Here is a 24,850-nt window from a genome sequence, read left to right as displayed (position 1 = left end):
TGTATATCCTCAACATGTCCTCCAATATCCTGTTGACCCTCTCAATCTGTCCATCTGTCTGTGGATGATAATTTGTACTAAAGGCCAACTCTATGCCCAAACATGAAAACAACTCCTTCCAAAACTTGGAAGTGAAATATTCATCCTTGTTTGACATAATATTCTTTGGAACTCCATGCATTCTGACCACATATTGAATGAATACCTTTGCTACATCGCTAACTGAGAATGTAGACTTCACCGAAATGAAGTGCGCAACCTTTATCAACCTATCCACCACTACCTTGATGGAATCATTCTGTCTCACTGTCCTCAGAAACGCTATGATAAATTCCATGGAAATTACCTCTCATTTCCATTCTGGATGCTTACACTCTGCCTTTACATGGTGACAATCGAAGCACCTAGCCACAAACTCTACTACATCCTTCTTCAGATTCGGTCAATAACAAAATTTCTTCACTGCAGTCAATGTCTTTTGGTAGCCTGGGTGAATTGAATATGGTTTCTTATGAAACTCCCTCAAGATCACCTTCATGATCTCATTGCTATCTGACACATATATCCCGTCTCTAAATTTCACCAATCAATCTACTATAAGACAATAGTCCACATCATGTGCACCTACACTTGTACCTGTACCACTACCTATATGACTACTTGTACCACTACCTGTACTACTAACTATACTCTACTACAATCTGTGCACAACCTCCATATACCTGATATCCTGCTGACTTTCCTGCAAGATCCTATCTTGTAAATCTCTCCCATAGGAGCTCATAACTTCTAAGTGATATACCTATACCCACATTCTAAGAGCATATGCAACCTTATTCCCTTTTCCTTTGATGTACCTGATATCGAAGTCAAACTCACTAATCATGTCCAACTATCTAGCTTTCCTGTTGTTCAGATTCGGTTGGTCAAACAAATACCTCAACCCAATGTGATCACTCATTAGTACGAACATTCTACCAATAAGATAGTGCCTCGACATATTCAATGCATGCATGATCATTGCTAACTCAAGTTCATGTGTTTGGTAGTTCCACTCATGCTCATTTAGCCTTTGTGACTCATAGAATACCACCTGTCCTTCCTGCATAAGAACTCCACCAAGTCCTCTCTTGCAATCTGCAATTTGTAACATTGGAGCATGTGTCAACAACTATTGAAGCTACTCAAATATGGCCTCACACTTCTCTGTCTAGTCAAACTTCTTACCTTTCCTCTCCAATAATTTAAAAGGATAAGAAATATATGAGAAGTTCCTGATGAGCCTCCTGTAATAGCCTACCATCCCCATGAAATATCTCACCTCATCCACATTTCTATGAGCTACCCACTCGATGATGGCCCTTATCTCTTCTGGATCTACTATTATGCCTTCCTTGGAGACAACATGTCCCAAGTAGTGTACCTTAGCTTGAAATAAACTACACTTGTTGAGATTAGCATACAACTGATGCTCTCTCAACAACCTCAAAACTGTTGCTAAATGCTCGGTGTGCTCTTCCTCATTTTTAGAGTATACCAATATGTCATCAATAAGCACAATAACAAACTTATCCAAATACGGATGCAACACACTATTCATCAAGCACATAAATGTAGCTAGATAATTAGTCAAACTGAAGGGAACTAGAACAAACTCATAATGCCCATACTTGGTTTCGAAAGTCGTCTTGTTAATGTCCTCCTCTTTTGATACATACTTGGTGGTATCTGGATCTCAGAACAATCTTCGACAACACTTCTACTCCCTTCAACTGATCGAACAAGTCATCAATCCTTGAAAAAAAATACTTATTGTTGATGGTCCCTTTGTTCAACTTCCTATAGTTGATGGACAATGTGAAAGTACCATCTTTATTATCACAAACAATAGTGATGCGCCCCAAGGTGATACCCTTGGCTTAATGTATCCCTTCTCCAAAATTTCCTTCAACTACAACTTCAACTCTACCAACTTGGGTGTGCTCATCTTGTAAGGTGATTTTGATGCTAGAGCTACTCCTAGCACTAACTCAATAGAAAAGTCTACTTCCCTATGAGGTGGAAACTCTAAAATCTCCTCAGGAAATACATCTTGAAATTGTTGTAGAACTCAGTACTTGCTCAAAATATTCTGCATCCTCAACTTTGTTACCTTTTTCACTAGAAATATGTACAACAAATAACAAACACCCTTTCCTATGACTGCACTTTTCCTACATATCTGTCACCATCATAAATGATGTGTCTTTCTTATTTCCTTGTAATATCCTTGGTTCCCCATTGTCATCCACACACTCAATGGCTTTTCCATAACAATTCACCTTGGTCCTATGAAGGTACAACCAATCGATGCCCAAAAAATACTATATAAATTTTGAATAATATAACACTTATTCAAAGAGATTATCCTGATTATACACTATTTGCAGAATGCATGCATAATACATAAACTCCTCTACTATTGATCATCAATTTGTTGTATTCAGAAACAATCGCATGCGCACATTGAAGCATCAATCACACATATCAACATAGTATATAATGGGGAAAGCATACAGCTAAAAACCCCCAACTATCTTTATATTATATTGATTGAGAACATGTAACAATACATAGTACAATACTCCTTGCAAGTACTCAGTACTATCTCCACCTGTTACACACAAACTAGCTCAGATCTGAATCAATCACAGGTTCAAATCTCCTCTACTGCTTGCCTACCTCCACTGTGCAATCCTGCATGAGAATAGATGAGAATGGCTGATCCAAACTCGTATTTCCCTTGGCTGAACCATGCAATCCTCATTGGCAATACGCAATCCATTGATTGTGCAAATCTCATGCACGACTATAGTCACAACTGATAGTAGTCTCCACCTCTAACACCTATCTCCACTGAACTGTCCATGCACTGAGTTAACTGATGTATTCTTTAGTTGATTTATGAGTTAATAATTAGTGAATCAATTAATAATTAATTCACATCACTCATCACTAGTGTATTCTGCAGTTAGACTAAATACAACTAGTTCAACTAAGTCAAACTGAACACAACTCCATCAACTCCTCAATCAATGGGTCAAGTGGCTACCTTTGGCTAAATGGTGGTATAACACTCCCTTCCATACTACAGCAAAAATGACCCAATTTATGGCACTTTATGGATGTCATCCACCGTCCATCACATCATATTTAAGAAAAAATTCTAAGGTCTAAGTAGTGGAAGATCACATCGAGCATCCTCAATAATTTCTCTAACTCTTAAAGGATAACATCACTTTGGCGCATAATTGAATGAAACAACAAGCATATCAACATCACAACAAAATAATTTTTGATGTAGGAAACTAGGTATTTTTACAACTACAACCATACAAAAAAATGTCCCTCAAACAAGCTAAGAAGGATAATAAATTTTCACCAAAGTATTGTGGTCCTTACTAGGTGTTGCAAAAGATTGGTACTATGGCATACAAATTGGAGCTTCCTGCATCTCCTCGAGTGCACCCAATTTTCTATGTTTCATGCTTAAAGAAGGTTATAGGTGACAAGCTCCCAGTTCAAATAATATTTCTAGAACTTGAAGAGGAAGGAAAAATCATATTGGAACCATAAGTAGTCATGGAAACAAGAACTTGACATCTACGAAATCGATCAATTTCAGAGTATCTCATCAAGTGGAAGAAATTAGCCACTGAAGATTCCAGATGGGAGGATGTGAATTTCATACAGAAGCATCCAGAACTACTCAAGTGTTGAAGATAACACTTTTTTGAATGAGAGAGGCATGTTACGTACCTATAATACTATTGTATCCCCTTATTGTTATTGTTAGTATAACCCCCTTATTTTTATTATTGTGCCCATGTAATCCCCATATTGTTATTATTGTGACACATAGAAGCCCACTATTGTTAATATTGTTCCCTTACATTATTATTGTTATGTAGGATCTAATTAGATAGTGACCCCTTAGATTCCTATATATAGAAAGGAGGTTTTGTCATTTGAATCATCCAAGAATTATTCATTTATGTGATGTAAATGAGGTTTCCCCCTCGAAGAGGCTATCTTTCAAGTTGTTGATCTATCTTTTCTTCTATTTTTGAGCTAGTTGCATAACACACTAAGGAAATCATCAAGAAGACTTGTTCATACTAACCTCTTGCATCTACGCCACTCATGAATATGATTAGAAATATGAGTGACATCATTTTGTTTAAATTTTGACAAAGGGTCAGTCCTAAGATCCCGCCTAGCAGGTAACTCAAAGTTGTTAAGGAAATTAGGAGTCAAGGAAGTAAAGTTATTGTACTATGCTCGATCAAGTTCGATATACCATTTGACACATAATTGTTGGGATAGGGTACTTAGGGTCAATTTTGGGTTAGTTTAATTAATTTTTGAGTAAAATTTTGTAAACAATGTAAATTCTTCATGAAATGTGGAAGCAGAGCGCACAGCTAAGTAGGATTCAAAGGGCCTTTAGCCCCTTGCATGTGTAAGTGATAGGATGGTTTTGAGACTCACCCATAGGCCGGGGGCCATGGTATTGTAATAGAAAAGCTATAAATATTTGATTCATAGCGAGTAGGAAGAAGAATTTTTGGTGAAGAAAACTGAAACAACAAGTGTTAAGGCGAGAAAGCTCTATTTTCCTGTACCAAGTGAAAGGGGACAGTTCCTACAGCTGAGTGTGTCGAGACCTTGCCAAGTCTGCAGCTGAGTGAGTGAGCCCCTGCAGCTAGGTGCGCAGGGCAGAAGAGTCTATAAATTGAAAGCTGAATCTAATAAAGATTGTTTTGGACCGAATCTCTTGCATTTGTGCCTTGTTCTTAATTTTGTTTAAGTTTATGCATTGTTTCTTAATTATTTGTTTTCTATGAAGTAAAGAGTATTCTCTACGTGAATCTATCAAATCTCTAATATCTATGAATGAAAGGAGTAATGAAATATTTTCACGAAGGTAGTAACTAAATCTGTTATGATAATTGTTCGAATCAGTTAGATCTATGCGAAGGCAGATATAGGGTTATTATTTACTAAGCGAAAGTAGTGATTCTACTTCTTTTAGGTCTGAAAACCCTGATCGTAGACCTTCACGAATGTCTGGGATCATATAGTTGCAGTAATGGACCATAGGAAGATACATATCTACGTGAAGGCATATCTGAGCTACAAGGGCTTCATAATACACATCACGCAATCTCTGAATGCATAAACCTAGTTCTAGCATCCCCCAATATTGCTTCAGGTGAGACTGCAACCTGCGCTATGCAGGTTGTTGCCTAAAGGGTCAACATTTAGGGTTTTTCTGGTTGGTGTGAATAACTCTGAACCTGGGTCAGGCCCCCTTAAGTCAACAAATGGTTCCATTGCTGGGACTGGGATCTATCTAAGATATCTATGATAAATGATTTCCTACAAAGAAAGAGATTGAGAAGTGGATTGACTGAAAAATGCATGCGTTGCAGCTTAAGAGAATAGGAGCCCTAAATTATCCAAGGAGTAGTGGTTGTAGAGTTATTTATACACGGACGAGACCGAAGCATTCTTTTGTTTCTTTCCTAACGAACTACATGAGTGGTTGTCTAAATTGGCGGATAGTCAAGGGACGTGGAGGCTTGATAGCCCTATAGTGTGGACTCCAGAACTGGTGTGACATCTGGAAGCATCAGGAAGCAATGTCACATGGGCCATTGATCATTCGATTTATCCCACAGTTGGAATTTTTGTGACTGAGTTCGCAATCGATAGAAATATCAGCTATAGCGAAGCAGAACATAGGCTCTTGAAGGGACTGCGAGGTAAGTATTTGAAATCATTAAAGACTCGGATTAAAATTCTTTTATGTGAAAATAGTGTTATGTAGTTACCTTGATGTTTGGGGCTAGGTGAAGTGCGATATTATTCAAAAGAAATGAATGATTGAGCTTAGAGTAGAGTCAACTCATTGAACCCCCTTTAAGTGACAAAGAAAGGATGGTGTTGACTACACCGAAAGTGTAGTTCAATTAATTAAGTAGGGTATCCCGAGGATACCTCATTTGTCCAGTCCATCTCCACTTCATATGCCTACACCTTCACCTCCACCTCCACTTCCACCATTCAACATGGAAAACGTGATGAAGATGCTAGTTTTTAAAGGGATAGGGAGAGAAGACACCGAAAATTTATGGTTTCTTGCAGGAGCTGTATGGACAAAAAAATAGATTACGAATGATAACATCAAGAAGGCGTAGTTGGTCACACCCTTACAAGAATGAGCATTGACATGGTACATTAAGTACTGCACTGAAATCCCCACTAAAACGTTGGCAGAAACCCAACAAGCTTTGAACAAGGAGTGTAGAAAGCCTAAGTCAGAGGCACAGTAGGTGACTCAGTTTAAAGAAATTTGATAAAAGATAAATGAGACACCTTGGGATTTTGATCAAAGGTTGAAATGCCTGATCAGGTAAGCCAGTATTGTGATTATAGATTCCCAACATCACGACTGGTATATAGCATTGCTCTTGCCACACTTAAGATTTTCATTGTCACAAAAAAAGATAGAAATGCAAGCAGAAGCCTTAGAAATCATGATGAGGCTAGAAGCCTCACCCATACAAGATAAAAACCTTAGAGTTCCATAGATTCACTCACAGTTGGAAAGCCTGCACTTAGAGTTGCAGATCTTGAAGAAAGGAAAGGAAGCCTAACTGAAGGTGTGCGTTGAAGCCTGGTGCTTGAAATGCAAGGGTCATGGGCATGATAAGGACCATTGCTTGGTTTATAAGAACTATCTTATTGGGGGAGGGCATGTTCCCCTGAAACTAGAGAATAAAATTGGGTCGAGCATGGGAGTTGTGCCATGGTGCGCTATTTGTTAGGTTACAACATAACATGCAACTGATAATTTCCATTTACTACAGAAGTTTGTACAAACCCCTTAGTAGTTGTTTTGCAATTTCTATAAATTTGTAGGTCATGATGAACACCTTTGTAGGAGTTATGATCTAATGATAGATAGGACCCCTACCTATCGAATACAGGCAGAAAAATGACCTCAGGATCAGGGTGCAGGAGTAGTTCACAAAGGATTCCAAGGCCGCGGATGAGGAAGTGGGGATGGAGTTGGCCGAGGACATGGGCAGATAATTTGCTATAACTGTGGCAAAGCAGGACACTTCGCGTGAGATTTCATAACCCCACGCATCCATCATGTTAGTATTGTAGGAAGTTTGACCATGTGATAGAGAAATTCCTGGTCCTTATGGAAAAGATGCAAGGAAAAAAGACACAGCCCCAAAAGCCTACGCATAACATCCAAATGATGAGGGTAGAGCCACGCAAAGAAGATCAGAGCATAAATATAGTCACAAGAATTAGTATGACCACTTGTGCAAATATGGGCAAGAAACCTGAGACTGATGGGTGGGTGCAGAAGGCTTCTCAGAAAGAAATAGACTTTGACCTCAATTGCACTAAAGAGACCTTCAAGGAAGCAAAGAAGAACTTCGCTGAGGTCTCCACCTCATGAAGCCAGGAGAAAATGTCGGAAACTAGTACAACACAAGAGGTAGATCCTATGGTATTAGCTACATTTCTAAAGCCCTGCATGAAGTTACTGTCTGATAAGAAAGCAGTAGAAGGGCTCCAAGAGCTAATTGACAAATGCGCGAATAAAGAAAAGACCCTTATTGAACAGCGCACCGTAAAAAAAAATGGTAAGCATAAGAAGCGAATGGGGGGTGAGATGAGGCTGACTGTGCAGATAGGAGAATATGAAATGGACCAAGTCATCCTGGATTTGGGTTCTAATGCGAATGTATTGCTCAAGAAAACATGGGAAACGATGGGGAGACTTGCGTTGTTGTGGTCTCCTATTCAGTTGCGCATGGCAAATCAATAGAAGATTATTTCGATGCGGTGCTTATATGTTGTAACGTAGAAATTGAGGGCACAAGTGTGATGGCTGACTTTGAGGTCATTGAAATAGTGGATGACAGTAACCTGTACCCCGCGCTACTTGGGATTGACTGGGATTTTTATATGGACACAGTAATAAACTTGAAGAAGTGAAATATGACGTTTGAAAGGAAGTCACTCAGGGTGGTAGTACTACTAGGCCCTGCTGAGGGAGGATGTTATACAGAACTTGTTCACAACTTTGTGGAAGATGATGATGACCTAGATCAGATATACAAGCTCACAACATGAAATGAAGATTGGATTAATCCTATGGCCAATGGACAAATTGCATGGGATAGGGATAGCTCTTGCACCTCAGACTCAGATGAAGAGCTTAAACTAGAAAAATCAGTTACATGAATGTTGGCTTGATGGGCCCTAACCCAGGTTCAACATTAATTAGCCAAGAAAATACCTACACTATTGGTGCTTTCGGCATCAATCCATAGAGCGCGGACTAAAATCTCACCTGAAGTAGTATGGGGGGATGCAGGAACTAAGTTTCTGCACATAGAGATGGTATTGATGTCATTTAGTACCATAAACCTTCCTTCACACAGGTCGATAAGCCTTTTAGGTCTTATCGATATACTCCTCTTAGTCATCCTCTAGACCTTCGCAAAGGTCTACGACTGTCTTTCCCGTACCCTAGATAGGCATATCAGACACTCACCCACCTCTATAACTACCCTTACTTCTGTAATTACCCAAATTAGCTTAATTATCTAATAACTTCAACATGTATTAATATTATCTTTGTGTAAACAGATATTCTTACTTGCATTCGTATAACAAAGAAAAACATATGGATTCACACATCAATACAGTATTAAAACATAAACCCAATATTCATCATACCATAATCATATGCATTTATAACATAAGTAAAATAGATCATACACAGATAATTCTAGAATAATTCTCTTTATTTATGCTTCAAATCTTCTTTACAGACTCTAGCCGCCCTACACACACAACTGCAGGGGTCCACGCACTCAGTTGCAGACTTCTACCCTAGGCCTCTGCACACACAACTGCAGAGCCTCTTTCCTATGCTAAGACTCTTCATTCTTAGCTCTCACAGACCCACTACATTCATCAATGACTCAAAACATACCAAGACTAAATTGCCTTAGAATCTTCTAAGACTTCCATTTTTATACAATCCTATGGTCCACGGACCTTGGGTGGATCTCTTAAAGCTGACATAAGTTACATAAAAGAAGGACAGAAGCACTTGTTGACTCTTTACATGTTTGCGCTCTACGGTCAAAAAATACAGAGACTTTACACTTCTTATACAAAAACTTGGGCTTTTAACCCCAAAATGACCCTAGGGGACCGTTTCCCAATAGGCCCCCAACACAAATATGGTGACTCACCCCTGTGTCACTCTGCTGGCACAAAGATCTTATCGCAACAACCTCCTAGCTCCACTTGTACCACTGCAACTTTGGCAACACACTGTGTCACCGCCTGCTTGACCTACTCCACTAGTTGCTCAATTGCTAGTCCTGCGCTATTTTCCTTGATTTTCTGTTGTGTTGCCTGTAGGTTTGCTAGGTTTCCTTCAATGGTGGTTGTGATCACATAGGCTTCATTTAGCCAAGGCCCCAATCGAGCCTTTAGTACTGCCTCCCTGCACTGTGTTGCATCCACCTGTTCCTTCAGTGACTTTGCTTCCTGCAGCTTTTCGAACCTCTGTGTGATGGTGATGGTGCATGCCTTCGCTCTGACCTCGTCATACCTCTGTTGAAATTCCCTCACCTCCATCTCTAATATCCACAGGTTGGGATATTCCTGCATACTGGTAACTACTACGAGCTACTACTCGAAGAGTGCAATGCAATCCTTTGTGGCGACATCTATTGTTGCAACTTCATCCTTGATAGTTTCCTCACACTGCTCTCTGACTTTTGGTGGAGTCAAAGGCTGGGCCTTCAACTCAAGCTCTATGATCTTAAGGTTCAGCTCAAATGGAACCTTAGCCAACTCCATCTTTGCATCACGCACACCTGCAGCGATCTTCCGAATTCTGGCTTCGACTGATGCATCTTGTGGGATATGCAGCTCCAGAATGGTTCTGCATGCTTCAGCTAACACAGCTATGGTGCGCTCATTCTTCTCATGAGTCTTCTTAAGGAGATCAATTGTGGAAGTCTTCTCTACAAAAATTTTGGCATTGTTAACCTTCTGTTCATTGGTCATATTCAGCGCGCACTGCACTCGGGCCCGAAGTTCCATAATCACACTATCTGGAAGGGTGTGAAGGGCTTCACTTGGAAGCACGAATGAGTTCAACCCAACCTTCTTGAGAGCATTGATGGTGGCCCTGTAATCTTCCAATTCTACATTCAAAGCCCCATTTAGTAGCGTGATGGCTAGGGGATCCATAGAGCGAACCATGTCCACTGCTTCTTAGGTTCCAGGCACCAAACTAGTCGACGCTGCGCTACCCCACCCTACACCAGTCTGTAGTTGAGTAGCCTGGATCTATAGGTCACACAAATCCATATGAATTGATACCAAGGCTTTCTTATGCTATTGCTCAAACTATTGCAGTAGTTCCACGGTCGCATCCCTTACTGTGTCCCTGATGTCATTGAGATCACCTTCTGTCAAAGTGATCAAGTCGAGCAATGATTTACTTGCCTTGGCCTTCTTCCGTGACCCTTATTTTTCCTGCTCCCTAGTGCCCTTAACTTGGAATGGGGTACTCTCCTAGTCTCCACCACCCTGTTCTGATTGTTTCTTGTCGTCCTCTGTCTACAGCGAAGGGGACCTCTGACTTTTTTCAGAGCCTCTCTCTTCCTCCCCTTCCTTCTTTGCAGCTTGCTCCTTTGCAGCACGCTCTGCTCTGGCTTTTTCCTCAACCTCCTTTTTCCTTCTTTCAGCCAACTGCTGCATCTTCAACTCCACCTCTTCCTTCTGCAGCTTTCCTTTGGACTTACTGGACCCCGCTGACAAGTCTAAAGTCATGTACCATTCTGTTGGCCAATTCTCAAGGACTGCTATGATTGCATCGTTCGTCGTAAGGTATGGGAGATCATACCACTTCTGCTCAGGGTCCTTCCATGCCAGCATGGAGACACAGTGGAAGTCTTCTTTGAACTCCACATAGCCCAACAACTTCTCAAAGATAGTTGGTGATAACTGCAGCTTGCGTTTATCATGGTATGAATGCTTGCCTCCATTAGTACCCAAAAAATCTTACTGTCCTTGACCCTTTTGGGGTCCTTTGTGGCCCAGAGTGAAGCAAACTTCACTGCTTCTGTCAGATCTGATGCGATTGGAGGAAACTGACTGTCCTACTGTAATGCCCACATGACCAGTATGATTGATAGCAGAAGCCATCCATAATTTAATTTCTTACTCTGGTCTTATGCTTCTCTAAAGTTCGCTAGGAACTCACACCATAGGTAACGCACCAAATTGAATTGTATGCCCTCTACACATTGGGCTGCTAGTGACACAAGTGGTGTTGGCACTTCATCGGTGCAACACTTTCTCATTATTCTCCCAGCCAGGATTTGGGTGCCTACCTTAACCATGGGGTCGGTTATGCTGGAAATTGAGTAGCCATTTGGTTTCTTGACAAGCTTAAGCTTGTTCTTCATTCTCATGGCGAGATCGTGCTCGCCCGTTTTTCTGCCAAATGCCTTGGTCTGCATCACAGCTTCTACACCATAAACTAGCCTGAAAGGCGTTTGTCCAGTCAACTTTTTGCAATTCATTCTGTAAGCCCATAGCACCGTGGGAATGCACACATCCCAATGATTTCTTTATGCATTGCAAACCTTCGTCAGCACATTCTCTAATATCTTATTAAATGCTTCAACTATCCCAGTAGCCTGCGGGTCATACATCGTACTTGTTTGGTGATAAACTTGGAATTCCTCCGTCAACGCACTGATCGTCTCATTAAGGAAATGCGTACCACGATCACTCAGCAAAATATTCGGGCAACCAAACCTAGTCAGTACATAATCAAATATGAACTTTGTTGTTGTTGCCCCTATACAATCCTTCACAAGTCGTGCCTCCACCCATCTAGTCAAATACTCCGTCGTGATGATGATGTACCACACCCTTGTATTCTTTCCTAGAGGTTGAATTGGTACTACAAAGTCAATCACCCACTTCTCAAATGGTTGTAATGATAGCTATGGATTCAGAGGCAGATCATCCCTCCATGATGGCCTACCCATCCTTTGACATGCATCACATGCCATACAATAAGCCTTGGAATCCTTATGAAGTGTCGTCCACCACAACCTAACACGTAAAATATTATATGTTGTTGCTTTTCTTGCATAATGTCCTCCCTCAGATCCTCCATGAGCCTCAGAAAGGATGCTTCTTCATTCAAACTCAAGCACATAACATCACAATATTTCATCTGAGCCCATTTTATATAACTTCCCTGCAAGGACAGAAAATTCTGTCGCGCACACCACCAGCTCCTTCTTTTGTTGATTAGTATACCCTTCTAGAGCTATCGCCGTCATCAGGAAGTGTATGATATCTGCAAAGTGATTTTCCATGACACACACTTCAAAGAGCTGCATGTTAGGTAGTCCTTCCTCCAAATTAGTAGGCTCCTCTCCTGTTTCAATGCACAACAGACGATCTGGTCTGGCATTCAATGTTCATGGCTTCACAATAACTTCGAAATCATATTCCTGAAACACCAGTAGCCATCTTCATATCTTCCCCCCCAACACAGGCTTGTTAACCAAGTACTTCAATGTCGAATGGTCTATATAAATCTTAAAGTGCCTACCTAGTAAGTAGTGTATGAACTTCTAGAGTGCATACACCATAGCCAAACTTTTGTGCTCTATCGTTGAATAATTCTTCTCATCTTTAGACAACTTTTGTTGGGCATGGGACCCCCCCAAGGCAAGTTTTGGGGCTTAAAGCCCAAGTTTTGACTAAGTCTATTGTAAAGACTCCATGATTCACAGGCACGGAGTGCGAAGATGGTCAATGAGTCAGAGGGTTGTCTGCCCTCATTTTTGTAATGTAATGTCAGTTTGAGAGATCTACCCATGGTCCGTGGACCATGGGATTGTATAAATAGAGCAAGGCTCTAAGTGTAAAGACATGAATAATCATCTAGGAAATCAAGGAAGTAGTGAGTCAAAGTATAGAGTTGTGTCTTTGGGTCGTAGAGTAGGAGAAGGCTTTGCAGCTGAGTGCGCAAAGGCCTAGTAGTCTGTAGTTGAGTGTGCGGACCCCTGCAGTTGAGTGCGTAGGGAAGGCTGAATCTGTAACTGTTGGAAACATTAATAAAGAGAGTTTTACCATATTTCTATGTATATTTACATGTTTTATGCATTAAAGAATATTGGGTGCAAGTTTATTGTTTATTTACTGTGTGAACTTATATGAATGTGCTGAATCACTAAATATAATATAAGGTATATATTTACGCGAAGATAAGTAATTTTTATAAGAAGATAAGTAAGATCCGCAGCGTGACTTGGGGAAATAGTGTAGATCATTGCTCCTGCAGCGCCAAAGCCCCACATCCCCTGTATTAAGGTTGCGCAAAGGTGAAATATCAAGGTGTGAAGGCCTCGCAGGCGAGGGAAGTGCGCGAAGAAACCTATGTGAAGGCATTCACAATTGGACTAAATAAACCCCTCAGACATATCAAGGGTGTGGAAACCTAGTTCTAGCATTCCCCCATACTACTTCGGGTGAGACCTCAGTCTGCGCTCCACGGGCTATTGCCGAAAGGGCCAATAGTATAGGGATTTGTTTGGCTAATTAACTTCGAACCTGGGTTAGGCCCCAACAAGCCAACAAATGGTTCCATTGCTAGGACCAGAATCTGCATAGAGATGTCTGATGTTGTATCATTGGAATCCAACTAAGAAAGAAATTGAAGGTTGGTTGGACAGGAGAATTCACGAGTTTGCGGCGCAGGAGAACAGGAATCCATGACTATCAAAAGAAGAGTGGTTAGACTGCTACCTGTACACAGAAATCCACACAATTTTCTTTGCATCTTTCCCTACTGAGTTGTACGAGTGGATTGCAAAGTTAGCAGATAGCCAAGGAAGGTGCAAGCTCGAAAGTGCTATTGTGTGGACCCCAGAGTTAGTGCGTAGATTGGTAGCATCAGAGGATAATATTATGCACACTGTTGATCACAGGCTCGATAGAATTATAGGAAGATTCATTACTGAGTTCATGGTAGATACTTCAGTCAGCTATAGCGAGGCAGAGTGATGATTCCTCAACACACCACAAGGTAAGTACATTAAGTCTCTAAACACTTGGATTAAAATGCTACTGTGTGAAAAGTGGATTATGTGAATACATTGATGTTCGGGGCTATGTGAAGTGGGAGAATTTACAAAAATGAAGGTAGTACAGAACTAGAAACTAGCCCCTTGATTTCACCTCCGCGAGGGGACGAGGAAGAGTTCGTGAAGGTCTCACCAAGAACTACGATCAATTTGATAAGGTAGAGGATTCCGCACATACCACCTCCACCCACACCACCACCAGCTTCACCGCCTTCACCCCTGTCTTTGGCCATACCACCTTTGCCACCACTGCAAGTCAATATGGCAAGCACAATAAAGTTATTGGTGTTCAAGGGAGTAGGAAATGAAGATCTGCACTAGTTTTGGTTTGTGATAAAAGCTATATGGGAAGCACAGGGAGTTACGGATGACAATATAAAGAAAGTGATGTTGGTCAGCACTCTGCAGGATCGTGCGCTGATGTTGTTGGGAAAAGTATCCAATACGGAATGACCCTATCCCACTCTAAGGGTGATAGTACCTCAGCAACAATCGAAGCAAAGCTATCTAAGATTTCTTCTTTATGAAAGTAAAATAGGGGAGAAAGAGATCCACTAATCGATGTCTTTCGCTAATGGTTGATCCAATCTTCTCTCCTTGCTGCTTGCCCCCAGCTCCTTGCTCTTTCACTGGCCCAACTACACCAAGATCCTGCAAAATGGCAAGAGAGGGAAACTACAAGAAGCATACATTCATAATTGATTCAAGGATTAGAATAAATCAAATACACAAGTATAACAATACACCATTGAGACACATGCATATAGAAGAACCTCAAATGCTTTATTAATGGAAGAAGTAAAGTTCAGGAAGTGATACAACCATAAAAGGCCCAATCCAGCATCACCTCCCAGCAGAAAGAAATCTCCTCTTCACCTCCTTCAAAGCAAATCACCCAATAGTTCTATACTCAAACCAACAGCACTTCCTTACATTCACAAGATTCCAGCCTCCCTAGACCTCATGAGAGAGATCTATATATAGGGTTTTGGAGAAAGGATGAGTCAGCTTGAGAGCTGACTAGTGTCCTCTCCCACTTCAGTTATTCTTCAGTTCTTGAGTCCACTTGGAGGTTCTTGCTTCCACTTGGAGATCTAGACCCTCTTACTCATCACCAGTCGAATTCCCTGATCCAAGTGTCATTTTGGAAGCTTCCTGGGCATTGACACCTTGAGGAATGACTGTGCCACATGTCCCAACTCGCCCAGCGCAGGTAGCCTTCTTTGCAGTTGACATTCAGCGCAGGTAGACGGTGGAGCAGTTGACATTCAGCGCAGATGCTTAGTGGAGCAGTTGACATGATCCAGAATTAGCTTGTTTTTGAGTGTTTTCAGGTGGAGAACTGCTATTCAGTGCTGTGGTTTGCTGACCTTGTTCCTCTAGGGGTAGGAACAACATGTTTAGGGACTTTGGATCCCTTAGATTATGGACATTTCATGCTTCATGCTGTAAGGCACAAAAATGTCTATAACAGTTGCCCTCTAAAGTATGAGGCCGTTTATCAGGTGAAATGCTTTATCAGGAGGATCCGAAGTTCATTCAATCGTTGAGAGGTGACCTGTAATAAAATACAATACAATACATTATTTTTCATTCTGCTTTCATGATCTAGCTAAGGCGGGCATTCCCATGCTCAGCTTTATAAATTCATTTTGGTACATAGAACAGACGATCGTCTGATAGTGGACTGATAATTCTCTGCTGAAATTATCATCCTTTGAGTAGGATGATCATCTGCTGCAATGATGTACATATCAAATGTCTTTATATTTCCTGAATATATATCGCAGCCCGGATGGATGAAACTAGATCCGGGGTCTTCAAACTCGTTCGATCTTCACTCTAAGTACAAGTCGATCCATGTGAGAATTGCGCTGAAGTCGAACATGGAAAGACATCGCTTGATTACCGGTCAATGATGTAAATCGTTAACAAGCGCGAGAGGAATCACCGATAATGATAATTACCCTCAAGGTACTGCAGTACAATTCACGTGGTGTGAATAAAGGACTTGGCGTCGAACACCACGCAAAATCTTCTGGTCGAAGGTCATTGATGTATACCTGTCGCCGGAAGTGAGAAACTTGCCATTGAGGCATGCAAGCTTCAAAGTACTGAAGGGGTTGTTCCTAGATCAACTTCTTGGATAATGAGCTGAAGTCGACAAGAAGCGATCCGTCAAAGGAGGACCTTAATGAATCCCACATCAGTGACACGGAACGGAGCTAATGATTTTAGTGGAGGTGAAAACAATCTGTGACATATGATTCAGGGTGGCGATCATGGGTGGATGAAGGATAATGCATGGCAGTGGATGGGACACGGTTGACTCTTTCTGAACAACATCTCTTGAACATATAACGACACTGATGCGATGGATCGGTAGCATTACCCAAAATACGGATGGTTTGGCGAGACCATGGTGATGAGACCGGTGAATGAAACAACCCAACCCGATGTGATACGGAAGAAAAGTGTCATGTTCAAGAGCGACTTGCTACCATTAAAGCTTTGAGGTTCTCCCAATTTTTCCCCAGTCATTTCTGACCAGTACCTCTTTATTTTTGTCAAGCTTGAGGAGGATAACATATGCTTGTTCTATAACCTGCCCTTCGGGCAAGCCCATCGCTATGTTTTAACGAGCCTAGCGATAGGGAAACTCGTTCTCGTCTAAAGACAAGTTTGTCGCTATTTAATCATTTTAACGAGTCTAACGACAAGGAAAACTCGGTCCTTTTCATTTTTAGAGAGTCTGAAAAGGTACAGAAAGTTAACTCCAAAATTCCTTTTTCGTCATCTAATCCCTTAAGTCCAAAAAAGTATAAAACAATACAGAAGGGATGAGTTTTCGATAACTTTAACGAGCCGAATAAAACAAGCGCTCGACCTTTTTGTACAATAATCCCTCAGGTCCAAAAAGATTAAAATCTAGAGGAGGGATAGCTCTTCCGGTCACTTTAACGAGCTGGAAGGCCAAAACTCGGCAAACTTTTCATATTTTACGAGTCAGATGAAAAGAGCTCAAAGAAGACTCGTCTTTTGAGGAACGAGTGATAAACAGGGATAGCAGCAGATTCCAGGTACAGGTTGGAATTTTCCAATCACGGCAGTGTCACAAGGATGGCTAGGTGAAATCACTCTTCGCAGCTGTTCCTAAAAATGGGTAAACAATCATATGGAGGTGAACGATCGGCCAAATGACGGTGGAGGTGGCAGGTGCAAACACGACCAAGGCTTTCATGGCTGATAAATTTACGATCACAGCAGTTATTTACCGGGATAGGTTCATTTTTTATTTAAAAATGAGCTTAAACTCTGGGGGAAACATTGCTCACTGCTTTTATTTATTTTTTAACGAGCATGAAGACCGCGTTAAAACTGCTCGGATCTTGCGTTTATTTTTTAACGAGCATGAACTTTATGCTAAAACTGCTCGATATACCAGTCATAAGATAAGAAATGTCTCCTGTGAGATCTCTATTTTTTAAGGAGTTTCATCTTCACTAAGCTTTACTCCATATCCTTTCTTTATGCAAGTTAGGAAACGACTAATCCAAAAAAACAGATAAATAACCGCTCTTTGCTTGCACTCCAAAAGGTTTGCATGCCCCCAGGTATAAAATACAATTTCAAGGCTGCCCCTCCTCTCCCCCACCTCTGCTTTTCTTTGGGTGTTCACAGCTACTTTTCGTCTTGCCAGTCTAATGTTAACGATACTTGTCTTCTCGTTATTTTTAACGGGTCTTACACAATACTTGTCTTCTCGTCAGCCCAACTTTTAACAGATCTTTCACAAGATCGCAAGGGAACAGCTACTTGCGACAAGAGAGCAGCTACTTGCGACAAGAGAAGAACACTACTCAAAGACAAAACATTTGTGTTATTGAGGGAGGCTTGCCTCTTTTCGGTTACCCAAAGATTGTTTCGTTAATCTTTCAAACAAAACATTTCCTCGGCACTGTCTACCGAAATAGACAAGGGTGAATGACTGTTGTCAAACACGTAACCTTGACAAAAGAATCCTATTCCAGAACAACCCCTCTTCCATCCACGGACGGGGTACGGACTAGTCATACTCTCTCGCGGAAATTCTACCTTATACCCAAGGTTCTCTCTGCCCTAAGCAGACCAGGATGCATGCCCCCTGGGTTCCAGTCCCATCTTTCCGAATCACTCGCACTCATCGGGAAGGAGGACTGGGGGTGGAGACATTTCTTGATTAAATAGACCATTCAGGGTTGGTATGTGACTATTTGCGATCCGTGATCCGAGAAATGAAAGTTGGTCTATGAGCTTGACCATTCTTCCTTCGTGTGGAAAACACATTACTCTAAAGAGTCAGGAGACTATTGCTCCCATGCAATATATATAGTCTCGTCCAAGGAGTAGGTTATAATCCAAGGGTCCTTGAACGACCATCACGTTCATTTGAACGGTCTTCCCTTTCAATGTAACAGGCACATTGGGGAGGATCCTTAATGGTCGACTGGTTCCTTTATCGAAACCCGAGAGATTTCTTATCTCAGGCAAAAGCGCCGGGGAACCCAGTGCTTTCCAAGCAACAGAGGAAAGGATACTCACAGATGCCCCTTCATCAATGATAGTGCCAACCATTACCATTCTGTAAATTTGGACTATGATTCTGAATGGTATACTGGCTAGCAACCAGGGTCTGCCTAGTTGATTCCAATCAAAGGACACAACCAGGTTGCTTGGTGGTGGGACCGAATACACGGCCGGATATGACCCTGACGATGTTCCTTCCTGCGATAAAGGAATGGGCGCATTGCCCTGATGCTCATCAGATTCTGTGTTAATGAAAATAATCTGGATGGTGTCATCCTTATTCTCTTCAGTGAGGGTGTCATTTGAAGATGAATCTTCAGTGACGGTGTCATTTGAAGGTGAAACTTCTGAAGGAAGAACCGGGTCAACTGCCATTTCGACCTTTGGACTTTCGTCCAGTCTGGATTCAGTAGGTTCATTTTCAATGACTGACACTTCAGCTGACCACTTGAGCGGGCCAGCTGTATTCTCAACCAACGAAGGACTTGGCACGAGTTTTTTGTATCCGGGAGGAAGTCTCAACGGTGAAACCGGACGATCTTCCAAAACTCTCTTCGCTTCGTCTAAGAAGGGACAACGGTGGATGGCGTGATCGCCTTCACACAGTCTGCAGGGGGATCTAGCTCCCCCTCTTTGTCTTGAACCTTCACTTTCGCTGGTTGACGGTAAGCAATCAGCATGGCTATTAGAGGTTGATGCTCCCGAATTGTGCAAACGAGGGGACCAGTCCCTTAGTATCCGGGGAATACAGGGACAATCTCTATGGAAGTGGTCTCCTCTACATATGACACATGGCGATTTAGGCCCGGTCTGTGCTGTGTGTGGATTTTCGTCAGATCTCTTTTGCTTGCCCCCAGTCACCTTAGGCTCCTTCTTCTTCTTCTCTCTCTTCTTCTTCTCCTTCTTCTCCATGGGAGCTTGGCTTTTACCGGCTCTACCTTGCGAAGATGAAAGATGGGATGAAGAGTTATAGGAAGTAGAAGGTTGGTGGGCAGCTCTAGACTGATCTAACTGTTGACTCGACTGTTCAGGAACCATGGTGTTCTGAACTACATTGGTTGAGAATAGCCAAATTGGCAGGCCAATTTTCAGTCCTGGAAGCGACAATGTGGCCATGTGGGGCGCACCAACTTCTCCCCAAGAGGAGAAAGGACTAGGATTTCCATCATGTGGAATTCCTTGGTTGGGGCGTTCCATGTTCTCAACCTACAGATCAACGCGGGAATAGGAGGTGATTATGTTCCGTTTAAAATAAATTTTATAACGACGCTTTAGACACAACTTGCTTTTTCACTTTTTAAGAGTCGAGAAAAAGCTAAAGATGACTCTAGTCTCCTTCGATGTTTTAACGAGCCCGAAGTGACAAATGCTCGGATGGACTTTTTCAGTTATAGAGTTTGAAAAAGGCCAAAAGAAACTGCTCTGGAGATCTAGGCAGAGGGTGTGCCAAACTTTTCGCAAAACCACAGAATACGTTTTGCGGTACGAGTGGTCGATCTTCGTGAATGTTGTGTTCACTGCATTGCGATCAGTAGGGCGGCCGACACGGCTTCCTATGGATAAAGGCTTTTTTTCCTATAGGGGTCTCCCAATATATACGCGAGGGTACGTGGGAGCACAAGTCCGTATTGATACTTATCGCTTCACCGTGGAGGAATCACCCAACCACTCAACGCTAAGATATCACGTTTAACGACGCCGAAACACGTCTCTAGCTTAGACCTCTATGTGTTTGCGTTATGTTTCAATGCGTTGTTATGTAAATTCAATTTATTTTAAGGTTGATCTTGTTTAGCAGTTTGCCTTTATGGATCACCACGAGATGTATAATACAACTTCCTAAATGCAGCGTAAGATGATAAGCAAGCTTTTCAATCTTTCAACTTTGAAAATCTTAACTACTGAGGGAAAAGAAAGACATCATCTTTTCACACAGATCATAGAGCACACACTAATGCACTTTTCCCTAAATCAACATACAAGCTGTCAAAATGCACATGCACAATGCAGGTATTTCTTTTCTCTTTCTTAATGTTGGTGCAATACAAAAAGAAAGCTGTTGTATAATTTTGAATTCAATTTCAAGTGAAAGCAAACAAGCTTTGTCCAAAATCAAAAGACACCTTAAGATTTACTTGTTTCGACACTAGAAATATATAAATTCAAACCATATGACGAAAGCAAAAGCTCAATCAGCTATGAACAGCAAACAAACTAACTCTTAAGATCAAAACGACACTTATCACAGGTCTAGATCTAAGAGGCCACAGCAAGACTAGTTCACTTTCGTTATGGGAAACTGCAAATGACATAAGAAATACACAAAGAAAAAATACAGTTTCTTTATACAACTGAGGCGGAATAGTGGCAAGGAAAGTTGGTTTCAGATAGGTACATTGACTGATAACAGGCCACAAAAACAAGTATGAAAACAGGGCAATAAACAGGAGGGAACCCCAGTAGCACTAGGCAAAACTGGTTCAGCGCAGGTAGAACACTGGCAGTTTGACCTTCAGCGCAGGTAGCCCCTTCGGGACCTGTGATGAAATGCAGACTACCTTCACAGTGCCTGCAATGAAGAGATAAACTTTCGTTTTTCTCAGTTTCCGGGTCACAGATTGCTCAAAAATTCACAGTTTTTGGCCAAATCAGAAGCTATCAATCAAGTACACACTAAAGGATAATTAGGAGGATGAAAAGCTATCACTAAGAGCTATTCAGAGTCCTTGTGGATCATCTCTTCAAATCATAAACTTGCCCAGAAACTGAGCTAGAGTAGCTGCCCTCTACTTTGCATTTGAAAGATTCAAATACAGTTCGATTCGGTACTCCCTTTGTTTAGGAAATGAATAGCAAAAAACACAAACAACCAACAAGATACGCTCCCCAGTGGAGTCGCCAATTTTTTTTGGGAAAAGTATCCAATACGGAATGACCCTATCCCACTCTAAGGGTGATAGTACCTCAGCAACAATCGAAGCAAAGCTATCTAAGATTTCTTCTTTATGAAAGTAAAATAGGGGAGAAAGAGATCCACTAACCGATGTCTTTCGCTAATGGTTGATCCAATCTTCTCTCCTTGCTACTTGCCCCCAGCTCCTTGCTCTTTCACTGGCCCAGCTACACCAAGATCCTGCAAAATGGCAAGAGAGGGAAACTACAAGAAGCATACATTCATAATTGATTCAAGGATTAGAATAAATCAAATACACAAGTATAACAATACACCATTGAGACACATGCATATAGAAGAACCTCAAATGCTTTATTAATGGAAGAAGTAAAGTTCAGGAAGTGATACAACCATAAAAGGCCCAATCCAGCATCACCTCCCAGCAGAAAGAAATCTCCTCTTCACCTCCTTCAAAGCAAATCACCCAATAGTTCTATACTCAAACCAACAGCACTTCCTTACATTCACAGGATTCCAGCCTCCCTAGACCTCATGAGAGAGATCTATATATAGGGTTTTGGAGAAAGGATGAGTCAGCTTGAGAGCTGACTAGTGTCCTCTCCCACTTTAGTTATTCTTCAGTTCTTGAGTCCACTTGGAGGTTCTTGCTTCCACTTGGAGATCTAGACCCTCTTACTCATCACCAGTCGAATTCCCTGATCCAAGTGTCATTTTGGAAGCTTCCTGGGCATTGACACCTTGAGGAATGACTGTGCCACATGTCCCAACTCGCCCAGCGCAGGTAGCCTTATTTGCAGTTGACATTCAGTGCAGGTAGACGGTGGAGCAGTTGACATTCAACGCAGATGCTCAGTGGAGCAGTTGACATGATCCAGAATTAGCTTGTTTTTGAGTGTTTTCAGGTGGAGAACTACTATTCAGTGCTGTGGTTTGCTGACCTTGTTCCTCTAGGGGTAGGAACAACATGTTTAGGGACTTTGGATCCCTTAGATTATGGACATTTCATGCTTCATGCTGTAAGGCACAAAAATGTCTATAACAGTTGCCCTCTAAAGTATGAGGTCGTTTATCGGGTGAAATGCTTTATCAGGAGGATCCAAAGTTCATTCAATCGTTGAGAGGTGACCTGTAATAAAATACAATACAATACATTATTTTTCATTCTGCTTTCATGATCTAGCTGAGGCGGGCATTCCTATGCTCAGCTTTATAAATTCATTTTGGTACATAGAACAGACGATCGTCTGATAGTGGACTGATAATTCTCTGCTGAAATTATCATCCTTTGAGTAGGATGATCATCTGCTGCAATGATGTACATATCAAATGTCTTTATATTTCCTGAATATATATCGCAGCCCGGATGGATGAAACTAGATCCGGGGTCTTCAAACTCGTTCGATCTTCACTCTAAGTACAAGTCGATCCATGTGAGAATTGCGCTGAAGTCGAACATGGAAAGACATCGCTTGATTACCGGTCAATGATGTAAATCGTTAACAAGCGCGAGAGGAATCACCAATAATGATAATGACCCTCAAGGTACTGCAGTATGATTCACGTGGTGTGAATAAAGGACTTGGCGTCGAACACCACGCAAAATCTTCTGGTCGAAGGTCATTGATGTATACCTATCGCCGGAAGTGAGAAACTTGCCATTGAGGCATGCAAGCTTCAAAGTACTGAGGGGGTTGTTCCTAGATCAACTTCTTGGATAATGAGCTGAAGTCGACAAGAAGCGATCCGTCAAAGGAGGACCTTAATGAATCCCACATCAGTGACACAGAACGGAGCTAATGATTTTAGTGGAGGTGAAAACAATCTGTGACATATGATTCAGGGTGGCGATCATGGGTGGATGAAGGATAATGCATGGCAGTGGATGGGACACGGTTGACTCTTTCTGAACAAAATCTCTTGAACATATAACGACACTGATGTGATGGATCGGTAGCATTACCCAAAATACGGATGGTTTGGAGAGACCATGGTGATGAGACCGGTGAATGAAACAACCCAACCCGATGTGATACGGAAGAAAAGTGTCATGTTCAAGAGCGACTTGCTACCATTAAAGCTTTGAGGTTCTCCCAATTTTCCCCAGTCATTTCTGACCAGTACCTCTTTATTTTTGTCAAGCTTGAGGAGGATAACATATGCTTGTTCTATAACCTGCCCTTTGGGCAAGCCCATCGCTATGTTTTAACGAGCCTAGCGATAGGGAAACTCGTTCTCATCTAAAGACAAGTTTGTCGCTATTTAATCATTTTAACGAGTCTAACGACAAGGAAAACTCGGTCCTTTTCATTTTTAGAGAGTCTGAAAAGGTACAGAAAGTTAACTCCAAAATTCCTTTTTCGTCATCTAATCCCTTAAGTCCAAAAAAGTATAAAACAATACAGAAGGGATGAGTTTTCGATAACTTTAACGAGCCAAATAAAACAAGCGCTCGACCTTTTTGTACAATAATCCCTCAAGTCCAAAAAGATTAAAATCTAGAGGAGGGATAGCTCTTCCGGTCACTTTAACGAGCTGGAAGGCCAAAACTCGGCAAACTTTTCATATTTTACGAGTCAGATGAAAAGAGCTCAAAGAAGACTCGTCTTTTGAGGAACGAGTGATAAACAGGGATAGCAGCAGATTCCAGGTACAGGTTGGAATTTTCCAATCACGGCAGTGTCACAAGGATGGCTAGGTGAAATCACTCTTCGCAGTTGTTCCTCAAAATGGGTAAACAATCATATGGAGGTGAACGATCGGCCAAATGACGGTGGAGGTGGCAGGTGCAAAAACGACCAAGGCTTTTATGGCTGATAAATTTACGATCACAGCGGTTATTTACCGGGATAGGTTCATTTTTTATTTAAAAATGAGCTTAAACTCTGGGGGAAACATTGCTCACTTCTTTTATTTATTTTTTAACGAGCATGAAGACCGCGTTAAAACTGCTCGGATCTTGCGTTTATTTTTTAACGAGCATGAACTTTATGCTAAAACTGCTCGATATACCAGTCATAAGATAAGAAATGTCTCCTGTGAGATCTCTATTTTTTAAGGAGTTTCATCTTCACTAAGCTTTACTCCATATCCTTTCTTT

This window comes from Pinus tabuliformis, chromosome 6, assembly GCF_031772625.1.
Source record: "Pinus tabuliformis cultivar Carrire ecotype Pingquan chromosome 6, CPIR1, whole genome shotgun sequence".
NCBI classification, from domain to species: Eukaryota; Viridiplantae; Streptophyta; class Pinopsida; order Pinales; family Pinaceae; genus Pinus; species Pinus tabuliformis.
Note: the sequence above shows the minus strand (reverse complement) of the source record.